Source organism: Catharus ustulatus, chromosome 5 (assembly GCF_009819885.2).
Source record: "Catharus ustulatus isolate bCatUst1 chromosome 5, bCatUst1.pri.v2, whole genome shotgun sequence".
Classification (NCBI taxonomy): Eukaryota; Metazoa; Chordata; class Aves; order Passeriformes; family Turdidae; genus Catharus; species Catharus ustulatus.
This window is the reverse complement of record NC_046225.1, coordinates 42,111,393-42,128,441: the sequence shown is the minus strand read 5'-3', so window position 1 is coordinate 42,128,441 and position 17,049 is coordinate 42,111,393. Positions and strand designations below refer to the sequence as shown.

The following is a 17,049-nucleotide window of genomic DNA, read 5'->3' as shown; positions in this document are numbered from 1 at the left end:
TTAACAGGCATGTCACACATATGCACAGATATGAAAACGTATGATGTGAATCTAATTTTGTGTGAGACATGAAGCATTCCAAGGTCTCCACATGGTACTTGAACCAAAACTGGCATGAAGATGTTATGGTAGTAAAGTCATTCTAAAAAACCTTTCTTCAAACTGATAATCCCTGTACTAGTCTGGTTAACAGAGATTTCATAGAAGGAGGAAAAATTAATTAATACATCCTTTTTCTATCTTACACAGACTGAGTACAGGCAGACAGTTAATATCATTGCTGTGCCTGGTTCTGCCCAAGGAATCTATGTAACTGGCCAAGTTTCAGGCTTCTCCTTCATTTTTCCTTTGAATAAACTGATAAGAAAGGGGAAGTACAGCCAGCTGGCTTCCTCTGTCCAGCTTCCTTACCCCTGGAGGAAAGCAAAGGAGCCATCCTTCCCATTTCTCTCATTCCTGCCCATAAGCTAAGCCAGCATTGTGACAGATAGTCCAGTCCTAAGCTTTTAGTATGTTTTTTCCTAGAAATCCAGGGGCTCCAGTAGTGTCTGTCTGAAGCAAGAAGAGCATGGTAGGCACTACAGCGGAAGAAAGATCACTGCTACCACTCCAGCCTCCTACATGCCCCCTGATGATCCAGAGTGAGACAAGATGCTTGGGGCTCTGCTCCATGGTCACAAGCCACTCCACCCAGCTCATCCTGCAGCCCTGCTGAATGCATGGAATCTCTGCTGGGTGATAGGAGTAGAGTGATGGCGATACCAAACATCTATTTAAATCAGGGCTGAGAAGCATCACACATCAGCAACCCTCAAGAATTTGGCAAGTCTGCTTTAGATCTTTGTTGGTTGGTTGAATTCAGCCTGTTCCTGTTTAAAATGAGTTAACCAGCATTACATTGCTAAGTAAGGCTTTACCTGGGAGTGGTCAGCACCATGAAACTAACCGAGTAGCATACAAACCAACATCCCTGCTTTTTTCTCAGTAGTCCACTCATAATGAAACGACCAGACATCAGCTGAACATTATCTCTACAATATTAACCCCAGGGCTTTTACTTGAGATGCCAAATAATTCAAATAACTTTACATTTGTCATGAGCAAAGACTATGTATGCAGTTGCAGCACCTCGTATGACTCAATTTGAGCCTTTAAACTAGACAGGACCTTGATCCAAGGACAACTCAAATCAGTCCTCAAGTAGAACAAAGCGTGGGCTTCTGCTTGCTACCTGAGAAGGTAATATAATGCACCACTTGTACACATGAATGCCTGCATCTTCCCTGTAGTCAAGGAAACATTTTTATTACGCTTTCATTTTTAAAAAGTCCAAAGGACATTGTTCTTCTAAAGCCTCTTGATAATTCTTTATATTATCTAGAGCAGAAATACTTCTTTTTCACACTGAACAGTACAGAATCACAAAGACATGGACACAATGCCTCCTGAGCCCATGGGAACCCCCCCACCAAAACCATCCTCTGCAGCAGGGTTTAATGAGTACTTCACAACCATTATTATTGCACATAATAACCACAGTCACGAAGCAAGTCTCCCCTACAGCAAAAATAAAGTATTTAATAAGGATCCTTGCATAATTTCAGGTAAAGCATGTTAGTTTCCAGTTCTCCCTGTACCTTCTTATGAAAATATCCAGTTGGCGAGAAGATGTATGAACCCCTGAGGTGATGCAATAATGCCACAAGTGCATTGCCTTGTGGACAAGGACACCCCTCCTAGTACAACAGCCCAGATTTAAGCGTCCCTCACTTGAATCCCTAGGTATTTCCCCTCATATACCTGTGTAACTAGTATGAAGCAGAAGCCCTGGGGAAAAACATAGTATGTGGTCATGTATTTGTCATGCTCTCAGCTATAAAATGGCAACAGAAACATATCCTTCCCCTAGAGGGCTTTGGTGATAACAGAGACAGAAAAATGTCACATACATTCCGGTACAGAGATAGCAAAGTCCATATATATATACCCTGAAATAGGTTTTGTCCATCATAACCCATAGGCAGGAGAGCATCACAACTTTAGGTTGTACTAGAAATTAAATACCTGCCACTTCTTAAGCTGAAAGCAGTTGCCCTCAGAGATTTTAACTTTAGGTTTCAGCACATAAATTTCCAAGGTATCTTAAGAAAAATAGAAAGACTGTTAATTACATGCACATCCTACACTGCATGCATACAACCCTAAATATCTGCTTTCTCACATTGTGGAATGTCATTATGCCAGAACATACTGCCCTGATGAGCCTCATGTTGCTTCTACCATTTTTGCCCCCAAGAATGCTTTGTGCCAAGTCTACAGACATTAAAATTTAGTCTTTCTTCATCTTAACCCAAAACACTAATTTTCTGTGCAATATACTCAGTAATATATATGCAAAATACCTATTGGCACCAGCAACCACTACATGACATAAAACTTAAACTACATTAAAAAAAAATTCGGATTAGACATTATATTGGATGTTGCCCATGGAACTTGATCCTGAACTCAGCACATGTTCTCATCTTGAGCAACATGAGATGATAGGGAAAGGCTGCAGTCACTGTGAGGAAGCAGGAACAAGAGAGAACTGCATCCCCAGCACAAAAAGCCTGGAGGGTGCTCCTGGGCAGCTCCCAACTGGAACTGACTGCTTTATCAACTGGTGCCCTTCAGCAAGGTACCTGAGTTATGCACTGGGTGCTGGGAAGTTCTCCTCAGTCTTGCAATTTCTTAGGCAATCCCAGAACCTTTCTGGCTGCTGTTACTTTAAAGGCTGTGTGGTCAGACAAAGCACATATTTTCTGACACAACTAAAGTTTCTCAAGGAATGTAGGTCATGGTAAGAATATTTTCATTTTCTAGCTCTCTTAGTAAAAGCAGAACTTCCCAAGTCAAAGAAAAGATACTCCCTTAAGCCAAAGGCAAGTTATATGCTGGTGCAAACAAAACCAGTTTTAGAGTTCCTCTCTCTCACCTCCTGCTTCCCCTAAAAAAAGGAAAAGCCCCAAATGCTCATAACTCAGTGCATCTGGTGGCCTAAATATGGGTGTTACCAGATTCCCCACTGACATAAAGAGGTCAGAATTTGAGAAGCTGAGAAAATTACTTCAGTTTACAAAAGAAAACCTGACCTGGAAAAGTTAACCTGAGAACAGCACCAGAACAATAACCCAGAAAGCTCATTTCCAAGAGAAGTTTCTGCTGGGAAAAGTTTAGTACTTCAGGACTGCTGAGAGGAAGTTCTCACATTTACACCTGACACAATGAATTCATTTGGACATGCAATACCCTTAGAACCCATGTGAAAAAACAACTGCATTTTGCTACATCATTTCCTAACCTCCACATAAAAATGCCAGGTGTAACATGCCACCACATACTTTTGGCATCTGCCTACATAATAAAGGAATATTTTGTTATACAGTTTCAAAACCATCAAGCTCCTTTGAGAAATCTCCTTGTCTTCCAGGATACTTCTCACACTGAAACCTAACTACCAAGGACCACTCCTGACCACCTTTACAATTTTTCATACACTTAAAAATGCTTTCTTCAACTATAGTCAGCATTTTTAACTTTTTTTTCTCAAATGTGAGAAGTAAAACAAAATACTGTGTTCTGTCCTTAAATAAAATTGCCTACACAGCTACTTTTGATCCATGAGCGCTTATTCTCCCCTCCAATTTTTTCTGCCAACCACCCCCCACAAGACACACTCAGATTATTTGATTGGGTTTTTTTATTAGCCATCTGCTGTGCAGCTAAACACATGAAAAAATTACAAATCAAAGACAGAGATGCAGATAAATGGGCTTTCACTAACCTTTCGCCAGGATGGGGAAGGTGAAATGACCTGTGAAGGCTGAGCCAAAGGAACTAAACCAGGCAGCAGGTTTGCTCCCGTCGGCTGGTGAGCAAATGAGCAAGCAGGGAGAGCTGGTGGCTTGGGAGGGAAGGAGGAGCACACCAGGGCAGATGAGTCACTAGCTACTAAATTAGAGAATAAGCAGCTTGGAATTGCAAATAACTGTATGCAGTCTGGGAAGTGAAGAGGAAGAGACACTTTCTGTCAAACTGCCCTGAACTGACAAACAGCTGCATTTTTCACTCAGTAGGAGGTCTGCCCCTGCCTCCTCTGCCCGCCTTCTCTGTGCCAGCAGGAGGCTTCGCCCCAGCAGCTGCAGACCTCGATTTTCATTGGGAACACCAGCTTGGTTAGCAGGAAAGCACGGAGAGCCGGCATGTGGTAAACACACCTGGGAAGGAGCGCTGGAGAGCCGCAATGGCTCCTGGGCATCCCTCATTCCTGCAAACCCTCCATTGTGGGAGGCGCTCTCTGCACCAGTTACAAGTCTTTTTATGGTCAAGACAGCTGCAATGTTGCCAAAATGCTGAGATTGCTGAAGCTGCTTTGATGGCTTAAGAAGGTCTGCAAAAGCCTGAAGCAAGGGAGACGTGATTAGTCTCCACAATAAAATTTTCAAATACTCTGATGAGGAAAAGTCAACGAATAAAAAGCAAACCACAACCTCTGACCTATACCTTTGCTACCTAATTTTCTGTTAGAACATACCTCTGCTGGCCTTAAAACCTAAAATTTATAATTATGAAGCAGAACACATTTTTATTATGGTTGGATGGCTATGAGTGAAGTAACTTTTAAGAGCAAAATGACTAGAGACCTTTCACAACCAGAATCTCAGATGTCATTTGAAAAGCAAGAGGATTCAGATTCAAACCCAACAGCTTCAAACCTGATAAAGACTGTGCTGAAGCCAAAACACCATAGACCTTAATTTTCCAGACAACACTTATATAGAATAAGAGATTGGGGGTTTTTCAGTGGGGTCAAACTCCTCATTGTACTCAGAATATTTCTGTCTAATATAACAAAAAAAAGTGAGACTAATCAGATATTTATATATTATTATATTTTAATTTATTTCTTATTATATTTTATGTATTCGTGATATACATTTACTTTTTACAAAATCTTGCAGGATGTGCTCACGAGGTTTCAATGTCATTGCTGCAGATTAATCAAGGTCTAACTTTCAGCCACATGAAAACAACTTCTCACATCCCCTTCGAATAAAATTATTAGCCTTAAAGCACCCAATCCCATTTTGACTGCTTTTTTTGTTCGCATTTCCACTCACAAAATAATTCTTCATCCCACTTTCTAAGTGGGCTCTTTCTGCTTTGTTTTCTGTAATTATCAGTTACCTCACAAGCTGTAACAAGGGAACAGGTCATAGCATCACCGTGCCTCACAGCCCTCTCCAGCAGCACCCTCTGCCCTGTGTTGTATGAGTCCTTGCTTAGTGGTTAGCATTAAGCTTTCATGTTAGTGACTAATCTATACTTCTGAGTCTTTGGTGCCTTGCCCAGGTTTAGCAAATAATTATGCCTTTATATGTTTCTGCTTTAGTTTATGCTAAGACTTGAGTTATTTTCTCCTGCTAGCCAAAATGCAAATATGTATTGAAGTAACATTCCTCTTTTCCATTGTGATTTCTAACTTTGCAATCTACTACCGGTTAGTTCCACGTATTTCTGTTTCTTGGGCTCTTTGTAGCTGACATTTCTCTTTAGACACCTACAGCTCTATAGCACAGGAACACCAAATTTATTTCTATACCCCTCTCAGATCACTTTTTGATGACAGAAATGTTATAAACAGTCTGGCACACCTTCAGTCTGCAGCACATCTATTCTGTGAATATTAAGGGAGACTTTGCTTTCCAGTCCAGTCAAACCAACATATTCAAATGGGTAAAGGGAAGGAGAAAAAAAAATACTTCTATAACATAATTGCATACTTATAAATAGCATGCTTTCCATGTGTGTCAGATATCAAATAGCTTAATGACAACTGATAACTGGCTGATTTCTGCAATCTGCCATCAGCTGCTATTTTCAAGAGAACATGAGCTATTCCTAATACCATAGTTCAACTCCACTTAGTTGTGTAGGAAGCTTACATTTTTCAACCAGATGGCAGGTATATACTATTTTAACCAAAATCCTGTTTTAAGAACAGCGGTTGATATAATGACAGTGCTTGACAAGCCAAGAGGAATTTTAAAAAACAGTCGATAACTACATAATACATTTAATATTGGCCTTTAAAAATATAACATACTTATGAACAGCAACAGATGGGCCAGGCAATCAGTCTGCATGACCTCATTTGCTGGGAAAAACACGGTGTTTTGTTTAGTGATTTTAAATTAAACTTCAGCTTTTATTTTCAAAATATACTTTGTAGAAGTAGGATGTGATTTTCCTCATGAGAGAATGAAGCCAAAAAGCCTCTTCTCCCTGAGTCAAGCAGAGATGAGCTGTTTGGCTGCATTATAGTGTGATTAATCCATGCAACTGCTTTAACACCCAACAGAGGGAAAAGCCACCTTTAGAATAGAGGGTTTGATATGATACAAATAACTTGTTGTTAAATATCATTAGAGCAATGTCTACTAATTAGGAAGTAAATCATTTACACTGGCATTCCTACAGTAGCAGAAGACATTATCCTGTTCTTTTTCACTGATGTCTCCTAAATAGCAACAGAAACAGTAGCTGTGAAATCCACTTTACATCTCACAGAAGCAAAGTAATTCCGCATTTTTCAGAAGCACCATAGCCTGAACACATTTTTTTCTTTCACCCCAGTAACAAGTATCAGTGCCTTTTGGGATCTGACCCACTGCAGTCTCATTTTGCTGCCCTTAACAAAGGACATGGTTTCCCCCTCTGTACTTACATTATGTCTGGAATCTTCTCTCCAAGTCCAAATGGAGAATCAAGGGGTGAAGTCGAGTCTGGGTGACTGACCAGCACACTGAAACACCCCAGGTGATCACTGTGGCTTCTCTCTGCTGTGTCAGAGACTTCACTTGTTTTCAAAGCTCATTTCAGTGGGGAAGATCCGATGTCCTACCAGTCAAATACACTGAGCCTTTAGATCCTTTAAAGCCCTACCAAAGCACTGAGCAGTAGATGACTCTATATTTACTGTAGTCTTTTTTGGATATATGCCTATGCAAGAAGGAAGCAAACTCTCTCTATATTTCACACCCATTTGCGCTACATTTTTTTCAGGGTGTTGCTGAAAGAAAAAAAATTCCCAAGCTAGCTCAACTCCAAATGGCCAACTACACAACCATTTATTTTCCTCTGGTTATTCTGAGTTATTTTCCCACACGTTCCTGATGTGGTGAATGACTTGTCTGAGCAAGCAAGATAATGCTTTAGGCAGCAGATTAGAAAATGCAAATAAGCAGGGAGTCCTATAGGCATCTCCTGGGTTGCATCCTGCCAGTGGTTCTTAGTATTCTACCCCCAACTGAAACTGCAGGAGGTGCCCATCTCTCTGAAGGCTCACACTGGAGATCTCAGGCCCTGAATGAGGTGCTACAATGCCCCAGCCCTGTGTCTGAACATAAATAGCGAGAATTATTTCTGCCAGCAGTGGGCACCGAGGTTCAGCCCTGCTATTAACTGCAGTGACATCTACCAGCTTGCCAACCCAGGACAGACTATTTCAGCCAGGACAGATGTATCAGTGACTGGGGAGAGAGGACAGCCCAGGAGCACCACCATTCCTACTGCATCACTTAGACGTGGCTGTGGCAAAAAGGTCAAGGAAAACCAGGGATAGAAGGGGTTGGACTGGTTTTCACCCCTTTGATCGGCAGGATGGCTTTGCTTGCCCCGTACCTATCCCCAAAAGAGGACAAAGTAGGTCCTCATTCCTTGCACTCACGTCTTTGTGGCAGAGAGCACCATGTAGAAGTGTCCTAGGCTTGAGGGGTCATTACTTACACTGCCTCCTAAACAAAGGATCTCAGGAATATCATCTACAGAGAGAACAGTGTCACATGTTACGTCTGACGTGACAACAAACATCAAAAATCAAGAGTTTCCTGGAACAGGTTGCCCAGCAGGGATGTGCTATCTACATCTCTGGAGACTTCCCAGTCTGACATGACTGGATCAAGCTTCGAACAACCTTGTCTGATCTCACAGCGGGCACTGCTCTGAGTATAAGCTTCTGGAATCCTCTTCTGTTTGACGCACTCAAACAAATGTGCTGCTGACCATCGACTCTCCAGCCAGCAAGTTCTCATAAGCTCAGCACCCTTACAAGGATTTTGGAGCAAATTAACTGCAAAAGCACAGCAAGGTACCCTCCTCCAGCCAGGAAGATCTCCAGATTAGGGTTCTCCTAATGACTAATAGCTCACACTGAAGAGCTTTTAACACATAGAGGGTTGAGGGCCAAAAAGTGCAGAAATAAACAGTGTCTCAGTTACAAAGAAAGATCTAGATCTTTCTGTAAGCTTTTACTTCTACCACTTTGTGGGTAAGCTTTTACTGTAGAGTTTACTTTTTCTTCTGATAGAAAAATCTATATGGAATTAGCAATAATAAAGATATCACTTTTTAAATATTTAGAGTAACTGAAGATTTGTTGTCACATTAAAATCTTTACTGGAATTGGGAGTGAATTTTACATATGGCAACAATGAAACAATGCTGAGAAGGAACACCCTGACACTTCTTTTCACAGGCTCTTCGCTTGAAATTGCAATTACAGTGATCTAAGTAGGAAAACAATTCTGACATTTTAAAAAAGCTGTAATGAAACAAAACACTGTTTTCACTTTGCAGGGAGATCTTGAATCACGTGTGTGCCTGATCCACAGAGCACACCCCAGCTCCTGGCAGGATGGGTTGTCAGCTGCACCTCACCATCCTCCCCCAGTTACTGCCTCAGACAGCACTCAAGAGCATGGCTGAGACACCCAGGGTCACATCCCCCCTGCTCAGCAGTGCAAAGTGGCATGACAACTTCTCCCAGGCAGGAGCATGGTTAGGAGCAATGGCAAGGCAGAACAAAACCTATTCCTGCTGCAAAGACATCCCAAGAGCTTCAGCATCTCACATTGCCAATCAGCCTGGCTCCCTTCCATCTGACTCATGCCCACGTACCAACACAGCTGGCACATGGCTGTGCAGGAAGGGAAGCCACGTTTCTCCCCTGAGGGGAAGCTTGATTCATGCTAAAAGGTATTTCAGCCTGGATCTCAAGAGCGGTACCCACCTGTCCTCCCTAACACCAAGGATTTTTAGCTCATTCCCTGCGCTCAGCCCAAGAGCCTCAGCAGTTTGGGCTCACCACACCTGAGCAGCAGAGGCCCCACAAGGGGCAAAAGGGTTTATGGACAGAGTGATGTACCTCAGATATTCAGCGTGCCCAGATCCCATTTAAAGTTTCACAGCAGGAGAGGAAAGGGGAAAAAAAATTAAAAAACAAATTTTAAAAGATGCAATAGATGTGTTCACAGAAACCTGAAACACAGACAGACAGTAGCCCTGTTATCATTGCTGCAGCTGGTACAAAGACAGCACGTTTTTATGTTGCAGTCACATTTCCAGTTTCTTCTCAGACCTACCTGGAGGGACTGAATAATTTGCATCCCTCTTTTTCCCATATTATTTGCACATTCCACATATTATTTGCATCTATCGTGAAAGGGTGGAGAATAATAATGCTCACTGCAAGAAATAAATACATTTAAAAAACAAATCAGTCAGTGCTGCCAGTCAGACAGATGCAAAAGTTGACAAAATACAGCCTTTCATTATTTTTTCATTCCAACCAATGCACAAAATACATGAAATATAAAAGAGTGCCTCACATAGATTTTTTCCAGCTGAATGGAGTTTTGACAGTCAAGAACACTGCATTTTGCACATAATAAAATGTGATTTTCCATCAATTTTACCAGTAATGAAAATGTAACATACAGCACAATCGCTTGAAAGCCAAGAAGTAAAGCCAAGGGTGAGGTTAGAAGTTGCAAAACTGGGAGCCTCAAGGGAAGTGGTGGATAGACAAGAGTTGGTTCTCTACTATTCCTTGAGTTTTCTAAAAACGTCCCCCCTCCCCACTTCCCCTCAAAAGGGCTCCCCCTCCTCCTGTTGCTGGTGCTCAATGGTAGGGGCAGCCAGAGCAAAACCATCCATCTGGTTCCCATCACAGGAAGGACTGCCTAGGCTAGCTCCTGCCAAAGCCTGTCATTAGCAATCAGCATGAGAGAGAACATGAGAAAACACAGCATAGTTAAGACAACAAACTTAATACTTTTATATACTAATCATAACAACAGTACTCAATTTTGCTCTTTATAGAAATACCACAGCAGTCAGATGGGTCATCCTGGTAGCCTCATTTTATCAGGGAAATTAATGTAACAGGCAACACAAATGTTATTTTCTTATGCCACAGTAGATCCATCAGCACCTATTAGAAGCATCTACATGAGTGAAATATGGCAAAGAAGGCTAATTTGATTAAGCAGGTGCAAAACCTTGCTACTTATCAACACACTTTGTCTCCTTTTAGCTACAGCATAATAGGCACAGCATTTAAATCTTGGTGCTGCCACTGTAATCCAAGACCTAGTATTTTATGACAGCTTGGAGAGATGACCACCAAACTGCTCATATTCTTTTGCCACAGAAGTTCAGCACAACCCTTCCCAACTCCCGCAGCCTTGCCAACCATGCAGAACAATGCCAGCATTTCCAGTTTCCACAAACTGCTTGTCTTGCATATCATCTTTAAAAATCTATTTTATCACTCTTTCTTTTCAGATGGCCAGTGGCAAAAAAGAAAAAGCAGTCTATAACAATACCTCCTACAGCTGCTGCCATGGGAAAGAAGATCTACAGGGATATTAGGACCTTATACCACTGGGTACAAGGCACACGGATGAAACCAGAACTGCCAGCTGAATTTTGCAGGTACAACTTTCCCCCCACCTCAGCAATATAATCACACACTCCCCTAATTACTCAGTAAGAGTGGCTGTTAATTACCTACCCAAAATAATGAAATCTGACTAGGGTCAAAAGTCATCTGACAGTAGGGAACGGAGAGAGGCAGCAAGCTCTATTCCTTTGCTTTTCTCCTAACCTGCCTCAAACCTTAAACCAGATCCTTCAGGAGTTTGTTCTTCTCCCCACAGACTACACAAACTTCTTGTATAGAGTGCTTCTCCAGGTCTCTGAGAGCCACATTTTTCCCATCACTTTGACAAGAACTGCCCCTGCCTCACTGGCACAATCCTGCCATTCTGGAAGAGCACACTGGAGCAGATGGATACTTTGGGATCTCCAGGAGAGCAGTCTGAGATCAGCTTTGCATTGCAATGCCTCCCTTGGGCTCCTTGCACCCAAGTAAGAACAACAGCACAACTAAGCAACAACCAAACAGCAGCAACCAAAACTGATGAGTTTCTCTGTAAACAACCCCCCTTCCTACAGTTCCCTGTACTGGAAGAAGGGGACAGAGATGGGACATAAGAAACCTCCTTGAGGAAGAATTACCACATCCCTGCTTAAGGATGACATGGCTCAAACTCCCTCAGGACTATCCCAGGCACATCACTGTCACCTGGCTTGCCTGTACCTCCCTGCTTTTGTTAGGCTGTTCCCACACACATCTAAGAATATTCTGGTGAGTGAATATGAATAACAGCTCTTTCTTCCTCCCTTCAGGAAACTATTTCCCCATTTGTTTCTCTCTTCTCTCTGCTTCTGGTATTTAGCTGCAAACGTTAATGACCCATTTAAGAAGAGGAAAGCACCTTCTAGGAATGACTTGCCCCAGGCTACTCCATGGGCTGCTCAGAAGTAAATCCCATAATTTATACCCTCTTTGACAAAGAGGAACATTCCCAGGACCAAAGAAAAGCAGAGATAGTGACAGAGATGGAAAGAGAGAGGAGAGTGTCATGTTCTCTCTTGTACACTTTGCTATGTTTGTTATTCTAGTGCTTTAAAAAGTAAAGATCCCAGTGACATCAGGGCTGAGCCCCAGGCAAAGTCTGCTCTGACCTGCTGCCATGTCACCAATAAAACTTTCCAAGATGTCTTCTTTCTTCCCCTTTGCTCATTTATGTCCCAGCCTGCTACACTGAAGCTAAGACAAGCCTCCAGAGGGTCAGACAGGCAACAGTGCCACATCCCAGGACAGAACCGCGGCTGAGGGCAAGGAGGCAGCTCAGCTGCAGGAACCTGGCAGTCCTTACCCCTGACCTGGCTGTCTCCATCACATCTCCTGCCCTTCATCCCTGTTGTCTTGGCTTGACACTGCACACTCACTGCAGGTTGGTAAATGGCTGCATACTTGTTGGACTCCGTCAGGTTGCTTGCAGGATCCTGGTGACCATTCCCCCTCCCAGGAACAATATGCAGAACCATGGGATACAAGCAGGAACAAGCCATACAGCACTGCACATCCAAGAGAGCTGCAAAGCAGGACAAGATGGAGAATGAGGACAGACAGCTCCATGAAGAGCAGCTTTGAAGGAAGGGATTTGGTGGAAACAGAAGTGGACCCTTAAGAAAGAACAAAGAAGGGTGTGGAAGGGCAACCCATCTGCTGTAGACTGAGCAGTTGGGATTGTGAGAGAAACAATCAGGTGACTGCTGATGGATTGATGAATGAGCAGTTCAATTTCTCTCCTAGACCTCCCATCATAAGAAGATGGTTTGTTAAAATCTTCATGAGGTAGAGCTAATAGAAATATATCTTTCATTTATCCCTTTAAAGTCATGGATCACGAAGGGTTTTCCTCCCTTTCACCATTCTTCTCACTTCTGAAGCATTTCCCCAGTCTTCTTGCACTGTAAATCTACACTTGAAAATAGAAGAAGATACTGTGTATAAGTAGCCAGCCTCTTGTTTAGACAAACCTAAACAATATAAGGAAGACAAAAAGCAGAGAGGTAGACCTAGGTAGATGGAGTGAGCTGTGCAGACAGGCGTTGCAGCCTGAGTGTTATTGAAACATGCTGAAGTACCATTTGCACAACTTTTAACTCCCTAGTTTTTACAAGCTTAAAAATGCAAATACAAAATCTGATTGCAAGGCAGAAAGCTGGGAGTTCAAGTTTCAGCTCAGAACTTCATTCCTAGTGCTGTTGTACTTAAGGTTATAAAAATAATACATCTATACTGAAAAGGCCAATTTGGCATGCCTCTAAACTAAAAATAAATAAATAAAAACTTATATCATTTGGAGATGTAGGAAAGGAAAAAGAGTGTAAAACATGCTTTTCATCAGTTGATCACATATCACTTGTTTTTAAGTGACTACATATATATCATTTTCACAGAAGTGTTTGCCAAAAATTCAATAAAGTTTCTGAATGTGAAGGAGTACCTCAATACATTTGCAAAACAGCTTTGGACATACTTTAAACGCATAATGCTTGCTATTATATACACTATGTATATTTAGCAGATTACCCAAAAAACTGTAAAAATATATCCAGGAGTATTCATGATAGAAAAAAAATACTTCCCTTTCACTTGCAATTACTGCAAGGCCAAATAGAGCAGGCTGCAAGGACAGGGCCAACACCCAGCAACACCTTGCTTGAAAACACACCAAGCATGCAGGTTGTTTTCTCTGCACCCTTCCCAGAGCCCATCTGAGATCCCTGAATTTCAAACTACATCAGGGCAGCTGAGCTGTGATGAACTACCCTCATTAATGCTGAACTTCTTTGTTTTGATGAGGTAAATGAATAATTACATTTGTGCCCTAAGTGGACTATAAATCACCAAGGCATTTAGCCACTTACCTTAGCACAGTCAAACATACTTTGCAACGGCCAAACACAATCCATATGATAAATATATGCAGCTGAAGTCTTCAGACCACCAGTAGTTTCTGCCTTAAAACCCTCATGACTAAGAGAGGGAGGACAAAAAGGAAAATAGGGAATAAGTAAGTACCAGTGACCTGAACTGGCACAGATTTCCCAGAGACTGTGACAAGCGTAGGCAGAATAAAATAATCCAGATCTCACATTGTGCGTCAGCAGAAAGGTGCTTGCAGAAATTGGTGCAAAACATGGGATCTGTGGAGGTTGAGCCACAGACAAGATTTGGAAAGGAATCTGCCTTGGTCCACTGCTGAGGCAGACGTGCACCCACTGACACTGTCTCAGCACAGCCCACCTCCTGTAGGTTTTGTCTGGGGAGGCACTAAGAGGACTGGTGCCAAAGATCCCACAAAAATAGAGGGCCACAATGCATTGCCTCCCTTTTCACAGGATCACAGACTGCTTTGAGTTGGAAAGGACCTTCAAAGGTTCCAAATCCCTGCCACGCGCAGTAACATCTTCAACTGGATCATGTTGCTCAGAGCACCATCCAGCCTGACCTTGAATGTTCCCAGAAATGGGGCATCTACTTCCTCTCTGGGCAACCTTTTCCAGTGCCTCACCAGCCTCATAAAAATTTCCTTGGATTCAGTCTAAAACCCTCTTTTAGTTTAAAACCACAAATACTTGTGCTATCAATAAATGCCCTGCTAAAAAGTCTGTCCCCATATTTCTTAGATTAGATATTAGAAAAAAGGTTTTTCACCCATAGGGTATTGGGAAGTAGTCATAGCACCAAGCCTGACAGAGTCCAAGAAACCTTTAAACGATATTCTCTGGCACCTGGTGTGACTCTTGGGGATGGTCCTGTGCAAGGCCAGGCGATGGACCCGACGATCCTTATTCTGTAATTCTAATAAGCCCCTTCTAGGTACTAGAAGGATGCTCAAGGTTTCCCCAGAGCCTTCTGTTCTCCAGGCTGAATAATTCCAAGTCTCTCAGCCTGTCACCAGAAAAGTGCTCTAGCTCTTCAATCATTTTTATGGTCATCCTCTAGACCCGCTCCAACATGCCCACGCCTTTACAATGCAGCGGACCCCAGAGCTGGATGCAGCACTCCAGGTGGGGGGTCTCACGACAACGGAGTAGAGGGCCAGAATCACCTCTCCTCTTCCCTTCTGCTGAGACGATCTGAATCTCTGCAGAGGCCGGATCCGAGTGCGGGGCCCTCCCCCGGCCCCGCCCGCCGAGGCCTCAGCGGAGCCCGGCGCCATCGCCGCGCCTGGAGGGGCCTCTAGCGGCTCCCGCCGGGCAGTCCCGAGGCGCGGCTCGTCCATACGCACCGGGTACCCTCCCACCCCCCAGCCCTCGGGCTTCGCTTCCCAGAGCCGGCTGCCGGAGCTGATGAAAACGCAGCAGCAAAACCACTCGGTGCTGGGGAGGATGCCGAGCCACCCGCGGCTTCAGCCACGCTGCTGCCCTCAGCCCCGCGCCCGCCGGACACTCGGCTTTGGGGCTTGCCAAGGGTTTGCCATCCCAGCTGTGCATGGCCCAGCCCTCACCTCTGGAAGAGGCACCCCAACAACTGGAGGCGTGAGCAAGCTTGGGGGTGAGCGAGCTCCAGAAAGCTCAGAAAATTTTAATCTTATTTTTCTTCCTGTTTCCTGCAACGAAACCTGGATTTGCAGCATGATCTGGCTCAACTCATCAGTACATCAACATTCACCCATCAGCTTGGAAAAAGGGGATAACAGCACGGCTGAAGGCTCAGGTGACTTCAGGGCTGTATTTGGTGCATCACAGATAAACACCCCACTCACCCTGCCAGTGTTTCCACATGGGGATGCAATTAGGCAGGCAGCAATTGCTCCTGGAACATTTGCTCTGACAGAATTTCCCACTAACACCAGGTTCAGCACAATCACATTAGAGTCACGTTTTTAACCCCATTTAGAAGTGGAATACCAAAGGGAATGGAAGTCCAGGTCCCACTGCATTCCGCTCACTTCCAAGCCATGTATTTATAGATAAATACTAAATAAGACTGTTCAGGTGGGAAGGGACCTTGGGAAGTCTGCAGCTTCCTGCTCAAAGTAGGGCCAACCATGACATCATGTGATGTTGCACAGGGCTTGGTTTACCTGGGCCTTGAAAACCTCCGAGAACAAATCTCCTACAGTCTCTTTAGGCAAAGTATCAATGCATAATTTTCCTCACAGAGATACTCTTATCTTAATATTTTCTCAGAAAATCCCACTCCAGTTTGCAATCCTTGTCCCTTTGAGCTGGCTCTTTTCACCAACCTTCCCATAGATAGGGGCAGGCTGCAGTAAGGTCTCCTCCAAAGGCTGAACAAACTCCTGTCCCTCAGTCTCTTCTTCCAGAGTACATGTTCCAGGCCCCTGGCCATCAGAAACCCAGCCATTTGACTGTTTCACATGCTGCGTCACTCATATTTTATAGAAAGTAAATGCTTTAAAAAATGCTTAGAATACGTGGAGCCACAGGTCCAAATTCCAATAGTTCTCCAACAAAAAGGCAACAAACCTACAAGCTGTGCATTTATTTAAAGGGAAGGCAGACAACAGAGGCCATCTATATTAAAAAAACAAAGAAAAGCAACCCTCCTTCAAGGCAGCAGAGGGAACCTACTTACCATTTTTCACTTGGCTCTCTGTGAAATACACATGAACATACTTAGCTCCTTGAAAACTTAATGCCTTCAAGAGAAGTCATGCTCCAAAATGCTTGTATGCTTTATACCAAAAAAATCTTCTGATTCACATACCAACAGGACTATAATGATCATTTGTTACAGGTAAATTATTTGCAGGAAGGTCATATTAGAAAATAATGCATTACAGTCCCAGAGACTGTGCTCAGTGCCCAGCACTTGGGGAACATTACAAGAATGATTAAGACCTTTGTATATGTTGATGGGCACAGCAATAATTAATTATTATGAGCTCTGAACACAATGCCCAGGTGAGGGAAGCACAGGAGGCATATCTGGCCAGCCTGGAAAATTACTCTCACAGCAGCCCTCCTCCTCTGCTACAGCCATAAGCCACATCCTTGGGCAGAGCTGCTAGGAAGTGCCAATGAGAGCAAGTACTGAGCCCAAGCCCAGCTCTTGTACATATTCAGGGGCCCTGGCAAGTCACTGCTCTCTAAGTAGGAAACTCAGCCTCTATGCAAAATCCATTTGTACACACATTTGAGTTGACATTGTCAAGAGTTGCCCCAAATGCTAGCACAAAAACAGCACCCCAGCTCAGGGACACGAAATAAAATAGATTCAGCTTTTTGAAATCTGGGAGCTAACACCAAAACCACCCAGCCAGACTGGTTAGCTGG

At 43.4% G+C, this 17,049-nt stretch overlaps 1 protein-coding gene across 3 annotated transcripts in view; it reads right to left on the bottom strand.

Moving 5' to 3' along the window:
- STOX2 (storkhead box 2) overlaps positions 1–17,049 on the bottom strand; it is a 151,599-nt gene that overhangs the window by 98,789 nt on the left and 35,761 nt on the right. Inside the window, exon 1 of one of the 3 annotated variants that reach the window (XM_033059606.2) lies at positions 13,669–13,818. The exons of 1 other annotated variant lie outside the window; for it this stretch is intronic. The gene's annotated coding sequence lies outside the window, so the exon portion shown is untranslated. Of the gene's footprint in view, positions 1–3,826; positions 3,849–13,668; positions 13,819–17,049 lie in introns of those variants that run through there. One more of the 3 variants, XM_033059607.2, reaches the window with a different exon arrangement.